The following is a 19917-nucleotide window of genomic DNA, read 5'->3' on the forward strand; positions in this document are numbered from 1 at the left end:
GGGCTTAGCTCATCTGCGATTTTGGGGGTGGCAGGTTCCCTTTAAAGTTTTGGAAACCATTTTGTATCCAAATCCGGCTTTAAACTTCTCCACAACAGTATAACGGACCTGTCTGTTGTGTTCCTTGTTCTTCACGATGCTCTCTGTGCTTCAAACAGAACCCTGAGACTATCACAGAGCAGGTGCATTTATATGGAGACTTGATTACACACAGGTGGATTATATTTATCATCATTAGGCATTTAGGACAACATTGGATCATTCAGAGATCCACAATGAACTTCTGGAGTGAGTTTGCACTGAAAGTAAAGGGGCCGAATAATATTGCACGCCCCACTTTTCAGTTTTTCAATTTCCACAAAAATTTAAAATAACCAATAAATTTCGTTCAAGTTCACAATTGTGTTCCACTTGGTGTTGATTCTTCACCAAAAAATTACATTTGGTATCTTTATGTTTGAAGCATGATATGTGGGAAAAGGTTGAAAAGTTCCAGGGAGCCAAATACTTTCGCGAGGCACTGTATATACACATTTATGCCTAAAATGAGGTTACATGTCTCAAAAATCCTTTTATGTTCTAAGCTCAAAAAATGTCTGTTTTTTCCCCAAAATACCGCACCACTCTCGTCCATCTTCTGTCTCTGATCTTGCAGATTAGTCTCGTCACTTGAACACGATTGGATCTGTTTCTGATAAAAGGGAGATTTGGCCATAAGTACGAAGGTTTTTACCATAAGCAGCATCTCTGCGTGGGATAATGTGAGCAGAAGAAGCTGTACAACAAACCATGAATATGCCCGACCATTTATAAATGTAATATCCCTTTTTGTATCCAAGCCAATATACACAACCAACCATCATCCCTATAATTTTGCCTTTCATACAAAACATTTATTTCCCTTTAATCCAATTGTGTATTAATAAAATCCTTACTTGTAAGCTGCTCACGTACGCACTAGACATGAATCCTCCCCTAGAGAACTGTATCATACAATGCTTTTATGTTTGTTTTTGGCCGTAGTGATTTATGACCTTCATCATTCAAGCGATTTGCCATTATTCCGCTGAAATTCCCCAGAAAGTCTTCTCCAGGCATGAGACGTAAGATGGCTTTTTTTTTTGTTTCCTAAGTAAGAACTGATCTCATTCAGGAAACAGTCATCAAGCGAATAAATCTGAATGCCTGGCATCTTCTGTAGGTTAAGATAATCCTACATGTCCATCTCCCCAGGAGTCTGAAGGAGAGGACAGGTGGAGGCAGGGAAAGTCATACACTGGTTTTTCTCTAGGGAATAGTTGCCATTCAGGGCTAGACGGTAGTCACCAGCTGCATTGGCCACGTTTCTCTCCTCGTTGGAGGAAAAGAATAAAGAGGAAACTTTTGTCTCATCGTGACATTCGCATGAAGGTAGAGGATTCTTTAAGTCTCACTTTGAATTATTCAAGCCCAGTGGCAGGTATGAAACACGGAGATTTGTCTGCCGGAGGCTGAATAGGAGACCTGGTCAGTAAATTGAGATGTTGCTCGGTTATATGTTCCAGCGGATTGATGCTGATAAGTGAGTGAAGATGTAAAAAGTTTCTTGTAGCGGCATTTACACATGAAAAAGGGACCTGCCAACAAAACCTCAGATCCTTAAACATTCCTCAGATCCTTACACGTTCCATTTTTCATTGATACCGTGCCGCACAAGAGGTTGGTACACAAAATGAGAATGCTTGGTCTGGGGGAAATTGTGTGTAAATGGGTTAGTAACTGGCTTAGTGATAGAAAGCAGAGGGTGGTTATAAATGGTATAGTCTCTAACTGGGTCGCTGTGACCAGTGGGGTACCGCAGGGGTCAGTATTGGGACCTGTTCTCTTCAACATATTCATTAATGATCTGGTAGAAGGTTTACACAGTAAAATATCGATATTTGCAGATGATACAAAACTATGTAAAGCAGTTAATACAAGAGAAGATAGTATTCTGCTACAGATGGATCTGGATAAGTTGGAAACTTGGGCTGAAAGGTGGCAGATGAGGTTTAACAATGATAAATGTAAGGTTATACACATGGGAAGAAGGAATCAATGTCACCATTACACACTGAATGGGAAACCACTGGGTAAATCTGACACGGAGAAGGACTTGGGGATCCTAGTTAATGATAAACTTACCTGGAGCAGCCAGTGCCAGGCAGCAGCTGCCAAGGCAAACAGGATCATGGGGTGCATTAAAAGAGGTCTGGATACACATGATGAGAGCATTATACTGCCTCTGTACAAATCCCTAGTTAGACCGCACATGGAGTACTGTGTCCAGTTTTGGGCACCGGTGCTCAGGAAGGATATAATGGAACTAGAGAGAGTACAAAGGAGGGCAACAAAATTAATAAAGGGGATGGGAGAACTACAATACCCAGATAGATTAGCGAAATTAGGATTATTTAGTCTAGAAAAAAGACGACTGAGGGGCGATCTAATAACCATGTATACAGTGGGGCAAAAAAGTATTTAGTCAGTCAGCAATAGTGCAAGTTCCACCACTTAAAAAGATGAGAGGCGTCTGTAATTTACATCATAGGTAGACCTCAACTATGGGAGACAAACTGAGAAAAAAAAATCCAGAAAATCACATTGTCTGTTTTTTTAACAATTTATTTGCATATTATGGTGGAAAATAAGTATTTGGTCAGAAACAAACAATCAAGATTTCTGGCTCTCACAGACATGTAACTTCTTCTTTAAGAGTCTCCTCTTTCCTCCACTCATTACCTGTAGTAATGGCACCTGTTTAAACTTGTTATCAGTATAAAAAGACACCTGTGCACACCCTCAAACAGTCTGACTCCAAACTCCACTATGGTGAAGACCAAAGAGCTGTCAAAGGACACCAGAAACAAAATTGTAGCCCTGCACCAGGCTGGGAAGACTGAATCTGCAATAGCCAACCAGCTTGAAGTGAAGAAATCAACATTGGGAGCAATAATTAGAAAATGGAAGACATACAAGACCACTGATAATCTCCCTCGATCTGGGGCTCCACGCAAAATCCCACCCCGTGGGGTCAGAATGATCACAAGAACGGTGAGCAAAAATCCCAGAACCACGCGGGGGGACCTAGTGAATGAACTGCAGAGAGCTGGGACCAATGTAACAAGGCCTACCATAAGTAACACACTACGCCACCATGGACTCAGATCCTGCAGTGCCAGACGTGTCCCACTGCTTAAGCCAGTACATGTCCGGGCCCGTCTGAAGTTTGCTAGAGAGCATTTGGATGATCCAGAGGAGTTTTGGGAGAATGTCCTATGGTCTGATGAAACCAACTGGAACTGTTTGGTAGAAACACAACTTGTCGTGTTTGGAGGAAAAAGAATACTGAGTTGCATCCATCAAACACCATACCTACTGTAAAGCATGGTGGTGGAAACATCATGCTTTGGGGCTGTTTCTCTGCAAAGGGGCCAGGACGACTGATCCGGGTACATGAAAGAATGAATGGGGCCATGTATCGTGAGATTTTGAGTGCAAACCTCCTTCCATCAGCAAGGGCATTGAAGATGAAACGTGGCTGGGTCTTTCAACATGATAATGATCCAAAGCACACCGCCAGGGCAACGAAGGAGTGGCTTTTTAAGAAGCATTTCAAGGTCCTGGAGTGGCCTAGCCAGTCTCCAGATCTCAACCCTATAGAAAACCTTTGGAGGGAGTTGAAAGTCCGTGTTGCCAAGCGAAAAGCCAAAAACATCACTGCTCTAGAGGAGATCTGCATGGAGGAATGGGCCAACATACCAACAACAGTGTGTGGCAACCTTGTGAAGACGTACAGAAAACGTTTGACCTCTGTCATTGCCAACAAAGGATATATTACAAAGTATTGAGATGAAATTTTGTTTCTGACCAAATACTTATTTTCCACCATAATATGCAAATAAATTGTTAAAAAAACAGACAATGTGATTTTCTGGATTTTTTTTTCTCAGTTTGTCTCCCATAGTGGAGGTCTACCTATGATGTTAATTACAGACGCCTCTCATCTTTTTAAGTGGTGGAACTTGCACTATTGCTGACTGACTAAATACTTTTTTGCCCCACTGTAAGTATATAAGGGGACAATACAAATATCTCGCTGAGGATCTGTTTATACCAAGGAAGGTGACGGGCACAAGTGGGCATTCTTTGCGTCTGGAGGAGAGAAGGTTTTTCCACCAACATAGAAGAGGATTCTTTACTGTTAGGGCAGTGAGAATCTGGAATTGCTTGCCTGAGGAGGTGGTGATGGCGAACTCAGTCGAGGGGTTCAAGAGAGGCCTGGATGTCTTCCTGGAGCAGAACAATATTGTATCATACAATTATTAGGTTCTGTAGAAGGACGTAGATCTGGGGATTTATTATGATGGAATATAGGCTGAACTGGATGGACAAATGTCTTTTTTTCGGCCTTACTATGTTACTATGTTACTATGTTACATTTGACAACATGATCAATTGTGACACCTTTTTTATAACACGTCGCACAATGCTTTCATCAAATCTTTCATTTGTCTCCAGTGTATAAAAAGAACACTGAACCTGCTACACTAAATAAAATCTTTAATCTAGGGTTGTGCATATTATTTTTTTACTTTTTACATTTTTCTTTTACTGCAATCCATGCCTCATTATGAAATTATTTTCCAAAAACTTATCAATCCAATTGACCTAAAAAACCCTAAACTTATTGTCTTTGCTAAACAAGCTGCTAAAATACTAAAAAATACAGAATATTTTAATCATATAATTTCAAAAGCCCTGTGTATTTTCTGGTGTTGCAAGACTATGTGCACACATTACCGTTACTTTTTCATTTCGTTTTTTTTCCCATATGCATTTGGTGCAGAAAATACTAACAAAGTGAATGAAATTTCTGAAATCTGCATACTTTTCCCTTACAGATTTGTCTCAGATTCATATTTGCACCATATCAATTTTTTCAGTGTTTTTGCAGTGTATTATACCCATGCTAACCAGTGGGGAAAATTATGCAAGAAAAACAACAATTGTCAAAAACGTGTATATTTTCTACAGAGGTATTTTCTCCCAACACATCAGGATTTGCAGCAGAATTTTCTGAATGTGTCATAGCCTAACAATCATAGGAATGAGACTTTCCATCCTCTCTCTTGGCTAAATAGAGATAACCCAGAGACTCCAGTACAAAAGCCTAACCATGACATACAAAGCCATCCACAACCTGTCTCCTCCATACATCTGCGACCTCGTCTCCCGGTACTCTCCTGCACGCAACCTCCGATCCTCACAAGATCTCCTTCTCTACTCCCCTATTATCTCCTCTTCCCACAATCGCATACAAGATTTCTCTCGTGCATCCCCCCTACTCTGGAATTCTCTACCACAACATATCAGACTCTCGCCTACCATCGAAACCTTCAAAAAAGAACCTGAAGACCCACCTCTTCCGACAAGCCTACAACCTGCAGTAACCACCGATCGACCAAACCGCTGCACGGCCAGCTCTATCCTCACCTACTGCATACTCGCCCATCCCTTGTAGATTGTGAGCCCTCGCGGGCAGGGTCCTCTCTCCTCCTGTACCAGTTGTGACTTGTATTGTTCAAGATTATTGTACTTGTTTATTATGTATACCCCTCCTCACATGTAAAGCGCCATGGAATAAATGGCGCTATAATAATAAATAATAATAAAAATAGTAATAATAATTAGTCCCACCACAGGACCTCCTTGAGGATGCCCAAAAATTGAAAACATCTAAATATGCTGGTATAGTTTCTGAAAATTCTACACTGTTGGCAACTATGTGGCTTACATCAGTATGGATTGTAACACAATTGTAGTCATTGTCTTTTTAGATAATATCAAATCAAATATCATCACTTTCTGTCTGAATAACCATGAAGTCCGCGACCTAGCAGACTTATCTAGTCTGGTTAGAGATAATTCACAAAGATATCTGAAAAAATACATGGCAGAAATACTCCAACCATGGAGGAAGTATAGACGATTACTTCTAGCCTCATTCTTGCCAACATACCATCATTGAAACTCTTCAAATCAGGTATTTTAAAGCCCATTCCCAGGAGCACCCTCCAGTTCCCCTAAGATGTGTATTGCGATGCAGATTTGCCAAAACCCTACCCCTTTTGTGGTGTTCACAGAACTGTCATCATATGTGGTTGACTTTGAACTAGATGATAAAATGCAGATAAATAATGAAAAGAGATGGTAATGAGCACAGAGGTAGGAGTTTTGTTGAATTGGTTAGGATAGTTTGAGAAGTTGCTTCCATTGCAGATGGATGTAGTTTTCTATAGATCCAGTAGCAGATCTATCTTCTTTGTGTTTTCTATGTAGGGACGTTTATAGTAACTGATATGAATTCATTGTTCTGCATGCTACAGAGGCTAAAGAAATCAGTACTGTTCTCTTATCAGCTGTGATTCCATGTTGTATGACCAACCAACCAGTATCAGAGACCAAAGTATTAATGCAGAGCACTAGACAAGGGTAGCTAGGTGAGAAAAGAGTTTTGTGTAGATATCTGTGACCCAGGTCTGGTTGTGTACAGATCCAGTGTTGTACAAGGGTGCCTAGGATCCACAGGTAATACCGTAATCACCAGTCACAGTTATACACCGGAGCTCTGTAGATTGTATACAGTGTAATTATTCAGCCAATGTAAAGATCCGCACTAACATTACATTATACACAGGAGCTCTGTAGATAGTATATAGCGTAATTATTCCATCAATGTAATGATCCACACTAACATTATACACAGGAGCTCTGTAGATAGTATATAGTGTAATAATTCAGTCAATATAATGATCCCCACTGTTATGATACGGTGGTCTAGGAGCAACATGGAACGAGCTCTGAAGGAAGTGGTAACTGTACTGACCGCAGTCCCTAAGCTCAACACAACACTAGAAGGAGCCGTGGAATGCTCCTAACTCTCCCTAGGCATCTCGTCACAGCCTAAGAGCTAACTACCCCTAAAGATAGAAGCAGGAAAGCTATCTTGCCTCAGAGAAAATCCCCAAAGGATAGATTAGCCCCCCACAAATAATGACTGTGAGTGGAGAGGGAAAAGACGTACACAGAATGAAACCAGGATGAGCACAGGAGGCCAGTCTAACTAAATAGATAGGACAGGATGGAATACTGTGCGGTCAGTATAAAACACTACAAAAATCCACGCAGAGTTTACAAAAAATCTCCACACCTGACTAAAGGTGTGGAGGGCATATCTGCCTCCCAGAGCTTCTAGCAAGACAGAATTAATTCACACTGATAACGCTGGACAAACATAGAAGCACAGAACGGATAAGTCCACAATCTATGGACAGAAAAGAGCAAGCAAAAACTTAGCTTAGCTGAACTGGTCAGGATAACAGGGAACTCCAAAGAGATGTGCATCCAACCAGGAACCATTTACAAGTGGCACAGGCTGAAGAGAGAGCCAGACTTAGATAGCCGAGCAGAAGAGGCGATAAGTGGAGGCAGCTGATGACAGCTAACTCCAAGGAGCAGCCAAACCACTAGAAACCACAAGAGGGAGCCCAAGAGCAGAACTCACAAAAGTGCCACTTACAACCACCGGAGGGAGCGGAATTCACAACACCCCACTAGCATTATACACCGGAACTCTGTAGATAGTATAAAGTGTAGTTATTCCGTCAGTGTAATGATCTCACTAACATACACAGGAGCTCTGTAAATAGTATATAGTATAATAATTCAATGTAATAATCCTGACTAACATTATCCAGAGGAGCCCTGTACATATGATAAACTTACACATTTCAGCTGTTGCCAGCCTTACTCATGGTTTTAGCATGCTAGTGCTGGAGTCATAGTTATATACACTGTTTTGTATATAGTTGCTGGACGTGGTGATAATTTACACATTTTTAAAATGAATCAATAAACGTGGACTTTTACCTTCCTCACACTGTCTCGCTGGAATTCTCTCTTTCCTGATTTATCTTCAAGCTGCACCCTGGGCTGTTCCGTGAGAGACACAACACTGCATCTGACCTTCATATCAACGGTGAGCTGACTCCCTTTCCCCTACCCCCTGCATAATATAGTCATAATGTCCTCAATTCTGGCTCCAATACATAATGTCCCCTATTGAACCCTTATACATTGTAATGTCCTTTTCTATGGTCCCATATAGTGTAATGTCCCCCTCTGTGGCCCTCATACAGTATAATGTCCCACTCTGTTGCCCTCATACAGTATAATTTCACCCTCTGTGGCCTCCATACAGTATAATGTATCACTCTTTGGTATCAGCACAGTATAATGTCATCCTCTATGGCACCAATGCAGTATAATGGCCCCCATACATTATAATGTCTCAAATTAAAACCCCATATGCTATAATGTTCCCCTTTGCGGTCCCCGTACAGTATAATGTCCCCTTTTATGGCCTCCATTCCATATAATGTCCTCTGTGGCTCCTATACAATATGTCCACCTCTTTAGCCACCATACAGTATAATGTTCTCCCCTGTGGTGCCTGTACAGTAAAATGTCCTCCATCATGGCGCTCATACAGTATACTGTCCTGCTCTGTGGCAATCTCTATATGACAATTAAAAAAACAACCATTCCTTTCACCTGTCCCTGGTCCCACAATGAGCAGCTGCTTCTTCCTTCTCCATTGTTTGGTGCAACTGGTACAGTTTAGTGATGTCATTGTGTCACCTGCAAATAGCTCAGGAAATGGTCGGCTCCTGGCACATCGGACCCGGTCATGGTTGCATCCTCTTCTACTGCCTTGTTACATCCCATCTCAGAGGCCCACCGGGACATTCCCCGCTCCCCCAGTGGGCCAGTCCTAGCCTGCACAGACCACATATTTATGTCCCACAGTCCTTCTTTAGCAAAATATTTTTTATTTTACATTTAAATATTTAATATTAGGAATTAGGTGTAATGGTTAAGGCAGTGAGTTTCACAGGATGGGAGTGAAAGGATGTAACCAAAAAGGTAAGAATTGTAGGCCATGACTGACCGAAGGGAAAAAGTGTGTTGGTAGATAAATAAATGTATTACTGGAAGGACTAGAAGGGGACGGAAAGTTTTCAATTATTGAGATAGGTAAATGTAAGTGTGCAAGTCTCATAAATTGCATCAAGGCCAAGGTTATTAAATATATAGACTTCAGTCATACTTCTGGAACTTGGTCAGTATTTTGCAATTAGCATTTTAAGCCAAATACACCAGTGGAACCTTCACAAAGAAAAATTGCCTCTCTTTTGTGTTTTTAACCAACTTCTATTTTTGGCTTATAAACATCCCTATCCTTCATAGTTCTGCTGAAAATGCATTCATATGTTGCATTTTTTTGCCAAAATCGTTGCAAAAAAGCTTAATTTTGCCATGATTAAAAAAAAATTGCAGTAAAAATGTGTGCGTGCAGAGGACAGTTATTGGCTGCAGCAATATCATGAATGGCATATGATTGCTGCAGGAGGTAAGCAGAGACCGGTAGGGATTTCCAAGGTAGAAGAAGCGCTTAACAGGAATTTATCACCATGCTTTTGCCACCTAATCCGAGAGCAGTATGATGTAGAGAAAGAGAATTATGTGTTGCTTACTGGGCTGCTTGCTGTACTTTTATCAGCAGGACATTATTACTAAATAATTAGTAAACCTGCTGCCATGTAGTTCTCCATATTCATGAGCACTGTGCAACCCCGCCTACATCACTGATTGGCAGCTTTCTGCCTATGCACCGTGTACAGAGAAAGCTGCCACTCAGTGATGTGGGTGGGATTATACAGAGCTCAGCATTTAGAGAACTGCTAGATCTCCAGCAGATAAAACAGGGATTTTATCAAAATTGCATCAGGCAGCCCAATAATGGACACATTGCTGGAATCATGGTCTTTGTCCCTACATCATGCTGCTCCCAGATGGGGTATAAAAAACCTTGACAGATTCCCAATAAGCATCAGGAGACTATAGTTGTTTTTTTATCTATTCCCTATGCTAGGCATTTTTAAGAAATCCCTGAAAACCCCAATTATCATCACAGAACCCTATTATGATCTAGCCTTTATTCAGTTTATATCCTGAGGTGTTGTCGTCACAATGAAAAGGCATAAATGCGATCTATTGATATTAGGCAGGAGGAGTTACCTGTCACGATCCATGTTTGGATCTGTGGCAGATCTGGCCTCTCCGATTAAAACTTTTTTCAGGCTATCTGGGATTAATGCAGTTTTTCCTCGGTGGCCGCTGGTCTAATTACTTTGCTGCCTTGTTTGATCATGCAGTTGGTGACCACTCCCACCTTCCTTCAAAAGGTCGCCTCATGCATCAGCTGACTGTTGGTTATACAGGTCCTTTTGGAGACCAACCTGGCTGGAGACAGGAGCTTGCTGAGTGCAGTGGTTCTTCAGCTGAATACTGATATCTGGTGCCTTACTCTCCTACTCTCCTCTGCGGTGCATTGCAGCATAGAAAGCTAAGTGTTGTTTGGTGTTTCCTTTTCCTTATCGTGTTAGTCTTACCTTACCTTGTGTTGTCTTAGTGCAGCGGTGGGACCAGCGCTCTCACCTGCCAGCTCCCTACCTAGGGAGTAGAGCAGGGCAAGTGAGGGACTAGGTATCCTGCTCTGCGACGGGGTGAAAGAGCCCATATAGGGACGCTAGTAAGAGAAGGGCACATCCTCAGGTGAGTGCAGTAGGTGTCCATTCCCCGTTCCGTACCGACAGGGCCCACCATTGTTAAAGTGTCCCTGGTGTACCCTTTTGTGTTTCGCCGTATTGTGACACTCGTCGGGTCGGTGACGCTAGGATTGTCACTTCGTGACATTACCTGTCACTAGGGTTAAGCGAAACGGATCGTTCATTTTCAAAAGTCGCCGACTTTTGGCAAAGTCGGGTTTCATGAAACCCGACCCGATCCCTGTGTGGGGTCGGCTACGCGGTACGCGACTTTCGCGCCAAAGTCACGTTTCGTATGACGCGCTTGGCGCCATTTTTTCAGCCAATGAAGGAGCGTGGGCAGAGTGATGACATAGGTCTTAGGGGCGTGGACGCCTATCGTCATCTTGTCGATTGTACGCAGTAGCGATTTGCAATGTGTAACACCAGCTGTTCTGTTCAGGGATGGAGGGGAAAGAGAGAGAGAGAGAGAGGGGGGGAAGGGGAGGGGGAGGGAGAGGGGGAAAGAGAGAGAAAAAAATCAAAAATAAAAAAATAAAAAATTCCCATTGACTTTGCATTGGGTTTCGTGTTTCGGTCGATCCCCGACTTTTCGCCATAATCGGCCGATTTCACTCGACTCGACTTTAGAGATAGTCGGGTTTCGCGAAACCCGACTCGACCCTGAAAATGTAAAAGTCGCTCAACCCTACCTGTCACTAAAATGATTTCAGGTTCCTTAAAGTGGATATGTTAGCAGGGTTCAAAATATAAGCTGATAACATAAATAAATAGACCTGATGTGGCTGGTGTACATACTTTGAAAATCCTTGTCAGAAAGGCTGCATAATCCTGATCGTAAAGCTATTCTAGCATGGATTTTGAAGGTAAGTCAGGCTTCAGAGCTCCATAGGTTAATGTATGGTGTTAGTATTGTGAAATCTGGTGACAGATCTGCTTTAGGTACAATTTCCAGAACTCTGACCACAGAAAAGCAAATGACTGAATGTATTTCACCGTAGTCAAATTAACAAGCTTAGTATCTGTCGTTCTGACTAATCAATACCACATCACTGACAAGTTTCCATCATGGTCTTGTGAATCTCTCAGGAGACAAATTAAGCTCTTATACTGAATGGGGAATTGAATATCTAGCACAGTCCAATGATCTTATCTGTGAGTTGTGGATGAAAGTGTCTTGGCTAGGTAATAGTTGATCTTACTGTCAGAGCAAAATTAATCTTATTGGTATGCATTTAAAGAGGCACAGATGACATGACAAGAAGATAGTTTTGCCTCTGCACAAGTCACTAATGCGGCAACACTTAGAATACTCTGTGCAATTTTGGTCTCCAGTGTATAAGAAGGACATGGCTGTAATAGAGCGGGTGCAAAGAAGAGCGACCAAGGTTATTAAAGTGAACCTGTCAGCAGAAGTTTGCTAAGTAAACTTCAAACACTCTCAGGTTGACGCTATTACACTGATTAAAATTATTCCTGGGGTGAAGAAATCCATCTTGTGGTTCTTGTGTAATCAGTGTTAGGTCTTGTGGTTCTTGTGTAATCAGTGTTAGAAGTTTTCAGTTAATGATATGCCCGTGCTCCGAGGCCAGACTGTAGGCAGAGGCTGCCTCTCTCTATCTCTAAGATGAGGAACTTGTTTGTGCTTCGGGGTGACTTGTGGCGACTCGTGGGCAGGTCTTTTCTTGGTTTCTCTGGTTTAGAGTAGGAAGATAAGACTCTGGATGCCTTTCTTGATAAACTATATCAAACCCACTGCCTGAGAATAGTTAAGTCTCAAGAAGATAGAAAATAACATAAAAGTTCATAAAATAAATACATCTTTATTAAATATCACAATGCATCAATTCAGTAAAAAAAGTGCCTCACAAAAGGGAACGCAGCAGAAAACGGGGTAATTACAAAATATAGTGCACAAGAAAGACAGTCAAATGATAACGGAATAATGTCAGCTACTAAATGGATGACAATTAGTTATCTATCCCTCCAGAATGACATGCCCCAGGAACAAGCATGGTGAAACGCGCATCGGGGTGGATGGATGCGCGGTGCCTTGATTCAGTTTTGCTGCAGACATTAAAGTTAGTACCCTCTATCTGTGTTCACTGCTCTATCTGGCTGCAAATGTTTTTCGATATGCAGGTTATTTACTAATTTATCTTACTACAGATAACTAATGGTCATCTATTTAGTGGCTGATATTATTCCGTTGATCATTTGATTGTCTTTTGTGCTCATTATATTTTGTAATTACGGTACCAGATTTATTTATTTATTTATATATTGTGAAGTGCTGTCCTATCAAAAAATTTTCTTTTTCTATTCTAAGGATTGTTATTTGTTGACTAACTTTCTTGATAAATATAATGTTACAGATTATGGGAACTAGATTCTGTGATGGCACGTTGATCCAGAGAACTAGTCTGATTGCGAAATGTGAAGTTTGGAACAAATTTTTCCCCTATTATGGATTTTTTAGCATCTGCCTCATGTTTTTTTGCCTTCCTCTGGATCAACATGTTAAGTCCATCGAGTTCAACCTATAACTAGTGATGAGCGAATATACTCGTTACTCGAGATTTCTCGAGCATGCTCGGGGGTCCTCCGAGTATTTTTTAGTGCTCGGAGATTTAGTTTTTCTTGCCGCAGCTGAATGATTTACATCTGTTAGCCAGCATAAGTACATGTGGGGATTCTCTAGCAACCAGGCAACCCCCACATGTACTTATGCTGGCTAACAGATGTAAATCATTCAGCTGCGGCAAGAAAAACTAAAACTCCGAGCACTAAAAAATACCCGGAGGACCCCCGAGCATGCTCGAGAAATCTCAAGTATATTCGCTCATCACTACTTATAACCTATGTTTACCTTCAACCTTAAAGACTATGAAACTATGAACCCTGGGACCGCTTGCATTTTCCTTTGTTGGTTATGTACATTATTTAGCTGTGGTTACATTGTGTTTCATTTAGAGCTATCTGCATATTCCCTCGCCGCTGTAGAGCATTGTGAATTAATCAATATAATCCTTTCAGAGAGGCCAGAGATGTACATGTTCTGCCTCTGCTGATGGAATGAAGGATAAACTGTGCCAGTCATTTCAGGTAGCTTTTCGGCACGATCTCTCATGTGTACACTTAAAAAATAACATTATATTTGACCATGACTTATATTCTGCATTTTTCACAATTTGTTTTGCCTCTATGGGCTCCATCTCTAATTTTCTGTTGTTTCTGACTTAGTTGGTGGAGTTTAGATGCTATAGTGTCTCCCATACACTGCATGCACCAAAAGAGCGATTTCGTCTCTTATTTCTTTAGGTAGCACACTGATAGAAGCAGCAGTAGCATGGATACCATTATACAGGGGTACTAAGCTGTGTAGCTGTGAGTCCTGCACTAGGGTCAGCTAAATTACTTGCAAGAGAAGCTGCAGCAGGGATCTACAGTCATGGCCAAAAGTATTAACACCCCTGCAATTCTGTCAGATAATACTCAGTTTCTTCCTGAAAATGATCGCAAACACAAATTATTTACTATTATTATCTTCATTTAATTTGTCTTAAATGAAAAAACACAAAAGAGAATGAAGCAAAAAGCAAAACATTGATCATTTCAGACAAAACTCCAAAAATGGGCCAGACAAAAGTATTGGCACCCTCAGCCTAATACTTGGTTGCACAACCTTTAGACAAAATAACTGCGACCAACCGCTTCTGGTAACCATCAATGAGTTTCTTACAATGCTCTGCTGGAATTTTAGACCATTCTTCTTTGGCAAACTGCTCCAGGTCCCTGATATTTGAAGGGTGCCTTCTCCAAACTGCCATTTTTAGATCTCTCTACAGGTGTTCTATGGGATTCAGGTCTGGACTCATTGCTGGCCACCTTAGAAGTCTCCAGTGCTTTCTCTCAAACCATTTTCTAGTGCTTTTTGAAGTGTGTTTTGGGTCATTGTCCTGCTGGAAGACCCATGACCTCTGAGGGAGACCCAGCTTTCTCACATTGGGCCCTACATTATGCTGCAAAATTTGTTGGTAGTCTTCAGACTTCATAATGCCATGCATACGGTCAAGCAGTCCAGTGCCAGAGGCAGCAAAGCAACCCCAAAACATCAGGGAACCTCCGCCATGTTTGACTGTAGGGACCGTGTTCTTTTCTTTGAATGCCTATTTTTTTCTCCTGTAAACTCTATCTTGATGCCTTTGCCCAAAAAAGCTCTACTTTGGTCTCATCTGACCAGAGAACATTCTTCCAAAATGTTTGAGACTTATTCAGGTAAGTTTTGGCAAACTCCAGCCTGGATTTTTTATGTCTTGGGGTAAGAAGTGTGGTCTTCCTGGGTCTCCTACCATACAGTCCCTTTTCATTCAGACGCCGATGGATAGTACAGGTTGACACTGTTGTACCCTCGGACTGCAGGGCAGCTTGAACTTGTTTGGATGTTAGTCGAGGTTCTTTATCCAACATCCGCACAATCTTGCGTTGAAATCTGTTGTCAATTTTTCTTTTTCGTCCACACCTAGGGAGGTTAGCCACAGTGCCATGGGCTTTAAACTTCTTGATGACACTGCGCACGGTAGACACAGGAACATTCAGGTCTTTGGAGATGGACTTGTAGCCTTGAGATTGCTCATGCTTCCTCACAATTTGGTTTCTCAAGTCCTCAGACAGTTCTTTGGTCTTCTTTCTTTTCTCCATGCTCAATGTGGTACGCACAAGGACACAGGACAGAGGTTGAGTCAACTTTAATCCATGTCAACTGGCTGCAAGTGTGATTTAGTTATTGCCAACACCTGTTAGGTGCCACAGGTAAGTTACAGGTGCTGTTAATTACACAAATTAGAGAAGCATCACATGATTTTTCGAACAGTGACAATACTTTTGTCCACCCCCTTTTTTATGTTTGGTGTGGAATTATATCCAATTTGGCTTTAGGACAATTCTTTTTGTTGTTTTTCATTTAAGACAAATTAAATGAAGATAATAATACTAAATAATTTGTGTTTGCAATCATTTTCAGGAAGAAACTGAGTATTATCTGACAGAATTGCAGGGGTGTCAATACTTTTGGCCATGACTGTATCTGTGTCAGTGTCTCTCCCTGATCCTTGCTCCTCATCTTTCTCCTCCTCAACTCCCTATACAGTTTTATAAGCTCTGTAACCAGACACCTCACTGTGCTGGTAGTTTGTCTTGCTTTGACCAAGATGGACTTGAACTGTTTTTGAGAGTGGAAGGGGTTGTTCACTACTGAGACAACCTTTTCTTGATCTGAATTTTAGCCCCTGTGAAAATTTCAAACTCCTATACTCATCTTCCGTGCCGGCGTCGTTCCAGCGATGTCAGCACCTACGGTCCCGGGGCTCATATGGAGTTGTTATGACATATGAGTCCTGCGTCCAGTCAGCGCTGCTCTCCTTTTCTTTGGACATATAGGTAATCAAGAGGAACAGCGCCAGCATGGGAGGTGAAAATAGGTATTTTCATGGGGGCAGACATACAGATCGAGAAGGGGTTGTCTTAGTAGTGGACAATCCCTTGAATGATGAGTTAAAAAGACAGTGGAGGGAAAGAAGTGGCTCATATGTGGAGAAAAAAGCAGATTTCTCTGATAAGATATATTACAAAGTTTCTTATAGTCTCTTGCTCTGTTGATTTATTCAAATTTATCTGAAACAGTGACCATTTAACACGGCAACCTTATGCCTTTTCACGTTCTGTGGAAGAATGTAATTTCTTAAATCACTTTTAGTGCAGGTGTTTATGTAAGAAAATTTATAAAGTCACACGTGGTGGGATGATTTTTTTCTCACTTGTCATCCATGTGCATTCTGTAGTTAATCCATTTTTTTCTCAGCAGCTATTAAAGGGAACCTGTCATCCCCAAAATCGAAGGTGAGCTAAGCCCACCGGCATCAGGGGCTTATCTACAGCATTCTGTAATGCTGTAGATAAGCCCCCGATGTATCCTGAAAGATGAGAAAAAGAGAGATTATACTCACCCAGGGGCGGTCCCGCTGTGGTCCGGTCCGATAGGCGTCGCGGTCCGGTCTGGGGCCTCCCATCTTCTTACGATGACATCCTCTTCTTGTCTTCACGCTGCTGCTCCAGTGCAGGCGTAATTCTCTGCCCTATTGAGGGCAGAGCAAAGTACTGCAGTGCGCAGGTGCCAGGAAAGGTCAGAGAGGCCCAGCGCCTGCGCACTGCAGTACTTTGCTCTGCTGTCAACGGGGCAGACAAAGTACGCCTGCGCCGGAGCTGCGGCATGAAGACAAGAAGAGGACGTCATCGTAAGAAGATGGGAGGCGCTGTTCCGGACCGCGACGCCCGTCGTACCGGGACCGCCCCTGGGTGAGTATAATCTAACCTCTTTTTCTCATCTTTCAGAATACATCGGGGGCTTATCTACAGCATTACAGAATGCTGTAGATAAGCCCCTGATGCTGGTGGGCTTACCTCACTTTCGATTTTGGGGGTGACAGGTTCCCTTTAATCATTTACAAGACCATTTACAGTTTCCTATGTTACAGAATTGCAATGTATCCGGAAAAATCCAATGCTGCACCGTGGCTCTGTATGGCATCCAATTTTTTTCACACACCCATAGACTTAAATGGTTGAGTCTCATCTGCTATTCAAAGGAAACCATGCATGCTGTGATTTTTTCACATTCAGATTCAGTCAATGAAAAAAATCAGTAATCTGCCCCATTAAGTAATATTGGTCCGAGTGTGAAGTGTTTTTTTAAGGACTAGCACTCGAACTGAAAATACCGAATATATGGGCATGAACCCTTATATAGATCAATATCAGACCATGGGTGCCAAACCTAGGCACCTACAGGTGTTATCAGCTCTGGCAGTGATCATACATGAATTCCTATAGAAGTGATTAGGAGCTGAGCTGCAGTACCTGGGAGCTGCCATTACACATTGTTTCGACCTGTGCTGTTCTGGATCCATTCCATGTTACATGTGGCCGCCACCGGAGCTGATAACAGTTGATCAATCAGAGCGTTGGGTGTTGGACCCCCACTAATCTGATATTGATGACCTATCAATATCTTAAAGATGTTGTCCACTACTCTTACAACCCCTTCTGAATCCCTATATTTCCACCAGTAAGGCTACTTTCACACTAGCGTCGTTCGACACAAGTCACAATGCGTCGTTTTGAAGAAAAAACGCATCCTGCAAAGTTGCCTGCAGGATGCGTTTTTTATCCATAGACTTTCATTAGCGATGCATTGCGACGGATTGCCACACGTTGTTATTGCAGTCCGTCGGGACAAAAAAACGTTGCTTGCAATGTTTTTTTGTCCGTCGGGTCCGCTTTTTCCAACCACGCATGCGAGGCCGAAACTCCGCCCCCTCCTCCCCGGACCTTACAATGGGGCAGCAGATGCGTTGTAAAACTGCATCCGCTGCCCCCGTTGTGCTTTTACTTCACAGCATGCATCGGTACGTTGGCCCGACGCACTGCGGCGGGCCCTGTTGTGAATTCTGTTGTCGGGCTCCCTCCTGTGGTCATGAATGGTACTTCGGCTGGTTCTGTCCATGGACTTCCTCTGGTGGGTGTTTCTGAGTTTCACTGGTGACGAGGTTAATTCGTTAGCTGCTGCTCTATTTAACTCCACTTAGATCTTTGCTCCATGCCACCTGTCAATGTTCCAGTATTGGTCTAGTTCACTCCTGGATCGTTCTTGTGACCTGTCTTCCCATCAGAAGTTAAGTTCCAGCTTGTATTTCTTTGGTTTGCTATTTTTCTGTCCAGCTTGCTATTTAATTTTTTGTCTTGCTTGCTGGAAGCTCTGGGACGCAGAGGGAGCACCTCCGCACCGTGAGTCGGTGCGGAGGGTCTTTTTGCGCCCTCTGCGTGGTATTTTTGTAGGTTTTTGTGCTGACCGCAAAGTAACCTTTCCTATCCTCGGTCTGTTCAGTAAGTCGGGCCTCACTTTGCTAAATCTATTTAATCTCTGTGTTTGTATTTTCATCTTTACTCACAATCATTATATGTGGGGGCTGCCTTTTCCTTTGGGGAATTTTTGTGAGGCAAGGTAGGCTTTATTTTTCTATCTTCAGGGCTAGCTAGTTTCTTAGGCTGTGCCGAGTTGCATAGGGAGCGTTAGGCGCAATCCACGGCTATTTCTAGTGTGTTTGATAGGTTTAGGGATTGCGGTCAGCAGAGTTCCCACGTCCCAGAGCTCGTCCTTGTTATCGGTGGCTATCAGGTCATTCCGTGTGCTCTTGACCACCAGGTCCATTGTTGTCCTGACCACCAGGTCATAACAGGGCCCGTACCGACGCCAGTGTGAAAGTAGCCTAAGATAGTAACACCTGTATTCACCTCTGCTGTCGACTAGGTTTTTGGTAAAAAAGGTGGTAAAAATACACATTTTCATTTCTGTCATACCACTTTGCATTAATTTCTGTAAAGCACCCAAAGGGTTAATAAACTACCTGACAGCAGTTTTCAATATGTCAGGGGGTGCTGTTTTTAAAATGGTATCACATTTGGGGGTTTCCCAATATATGAGACCCCTAAAATCAATTCAAACATGGATAGGTCCCTAAAAAAATAAATGTTGTAAATTTCCTTGAAAAAATGAAAAATTGCTGCTACATTTTTAAACCTCCTAAAATGCTAACAAAATTAAAAAAAAACATTTTACAAATGGTGCTGATGTAAAGCCGACATGAGGGAAATGTTATTTATTAATGGTTTGCTGTGGTATGACCTTCTGGATTAAAGGGATAATCATTAAAACTTTGAAAATTGCTAATTTTTTTAAATTTTTCTCAAATTCTTGATATTTTTTTATAAATAAACACAAAACATATTGACCTAAATTTACCATTATCATAAAGTATAATGTGTCACGAAAAAACAATCTCAAAATCACTGGGATTTGTTGAAGCGTTGCAGAGTTATTACCACATAAAGTGACACTGGTCAGATTTAAAAAATTTGGCTACATCACTAAGGGGTTAATCTCTCTCTGTTATTTGTTTTTCACTTTTTTCCAGTTTGATGACACTTTGAAAATCTTCATTCAATGCTGGGATACTGAAATGAGAACTCATCGGGGCAGAGGCTGCGGTTACTGCCACAGCATCTGTTCCTACCCTGAAATGAAGCTTCATTAGTGACATCTGTTTTCAGGGGTTGGGCTAGTCCCTGCTCTAGTAAGCATGCGTCGGTTGTCAATTGTGACGTAGGCTTT

The 19917-nt window shown here is 42.0% G+C and overlaps 1 protein-coding gene across 3 annotated transcripts in view; it reads left to right on the top strand.

Annotated features, from left to right (window-relative positions):
• Nucleotides 1-19917, top strand: part of LNX2 (ligand of numb-protein X 2) — a 217254-nt gene that overhangs the window by 57499 nt on the left and 139838 nt on the right. Inside the window, exon 1 of one of the 3 annotated variants that reach the window (XM_069759037.1) lies at nt 7995-8059. The exons of the other annotated variants lie outside the window; for them this stretch is intronic. The gene's annotated coding sequence lies outside the window, so the exon portion shown is untranslated. Of the gene's footprint in view, nt 1-7994; nt 8060-19917 lie in introns of those variants that run through there. 3 annotated transcript variants of the gene reach the window in all.

This window comes from Ranitomeya imitator, chromosome 3 (genome assembly GCF_032444005.1).
Source record: "Ranitomeya imitator isolate aRanImi1 chromosome 3, aRanImi1.pri, whole genome shotgun sequence".
Taxonomy (NCBI): domain Eukaryota; kingdom Metazoa; phylum Chordata; class Amphibia; order Anura; family Dendrobatidae; genus Ranitomeya; species Ranitomeya imitator.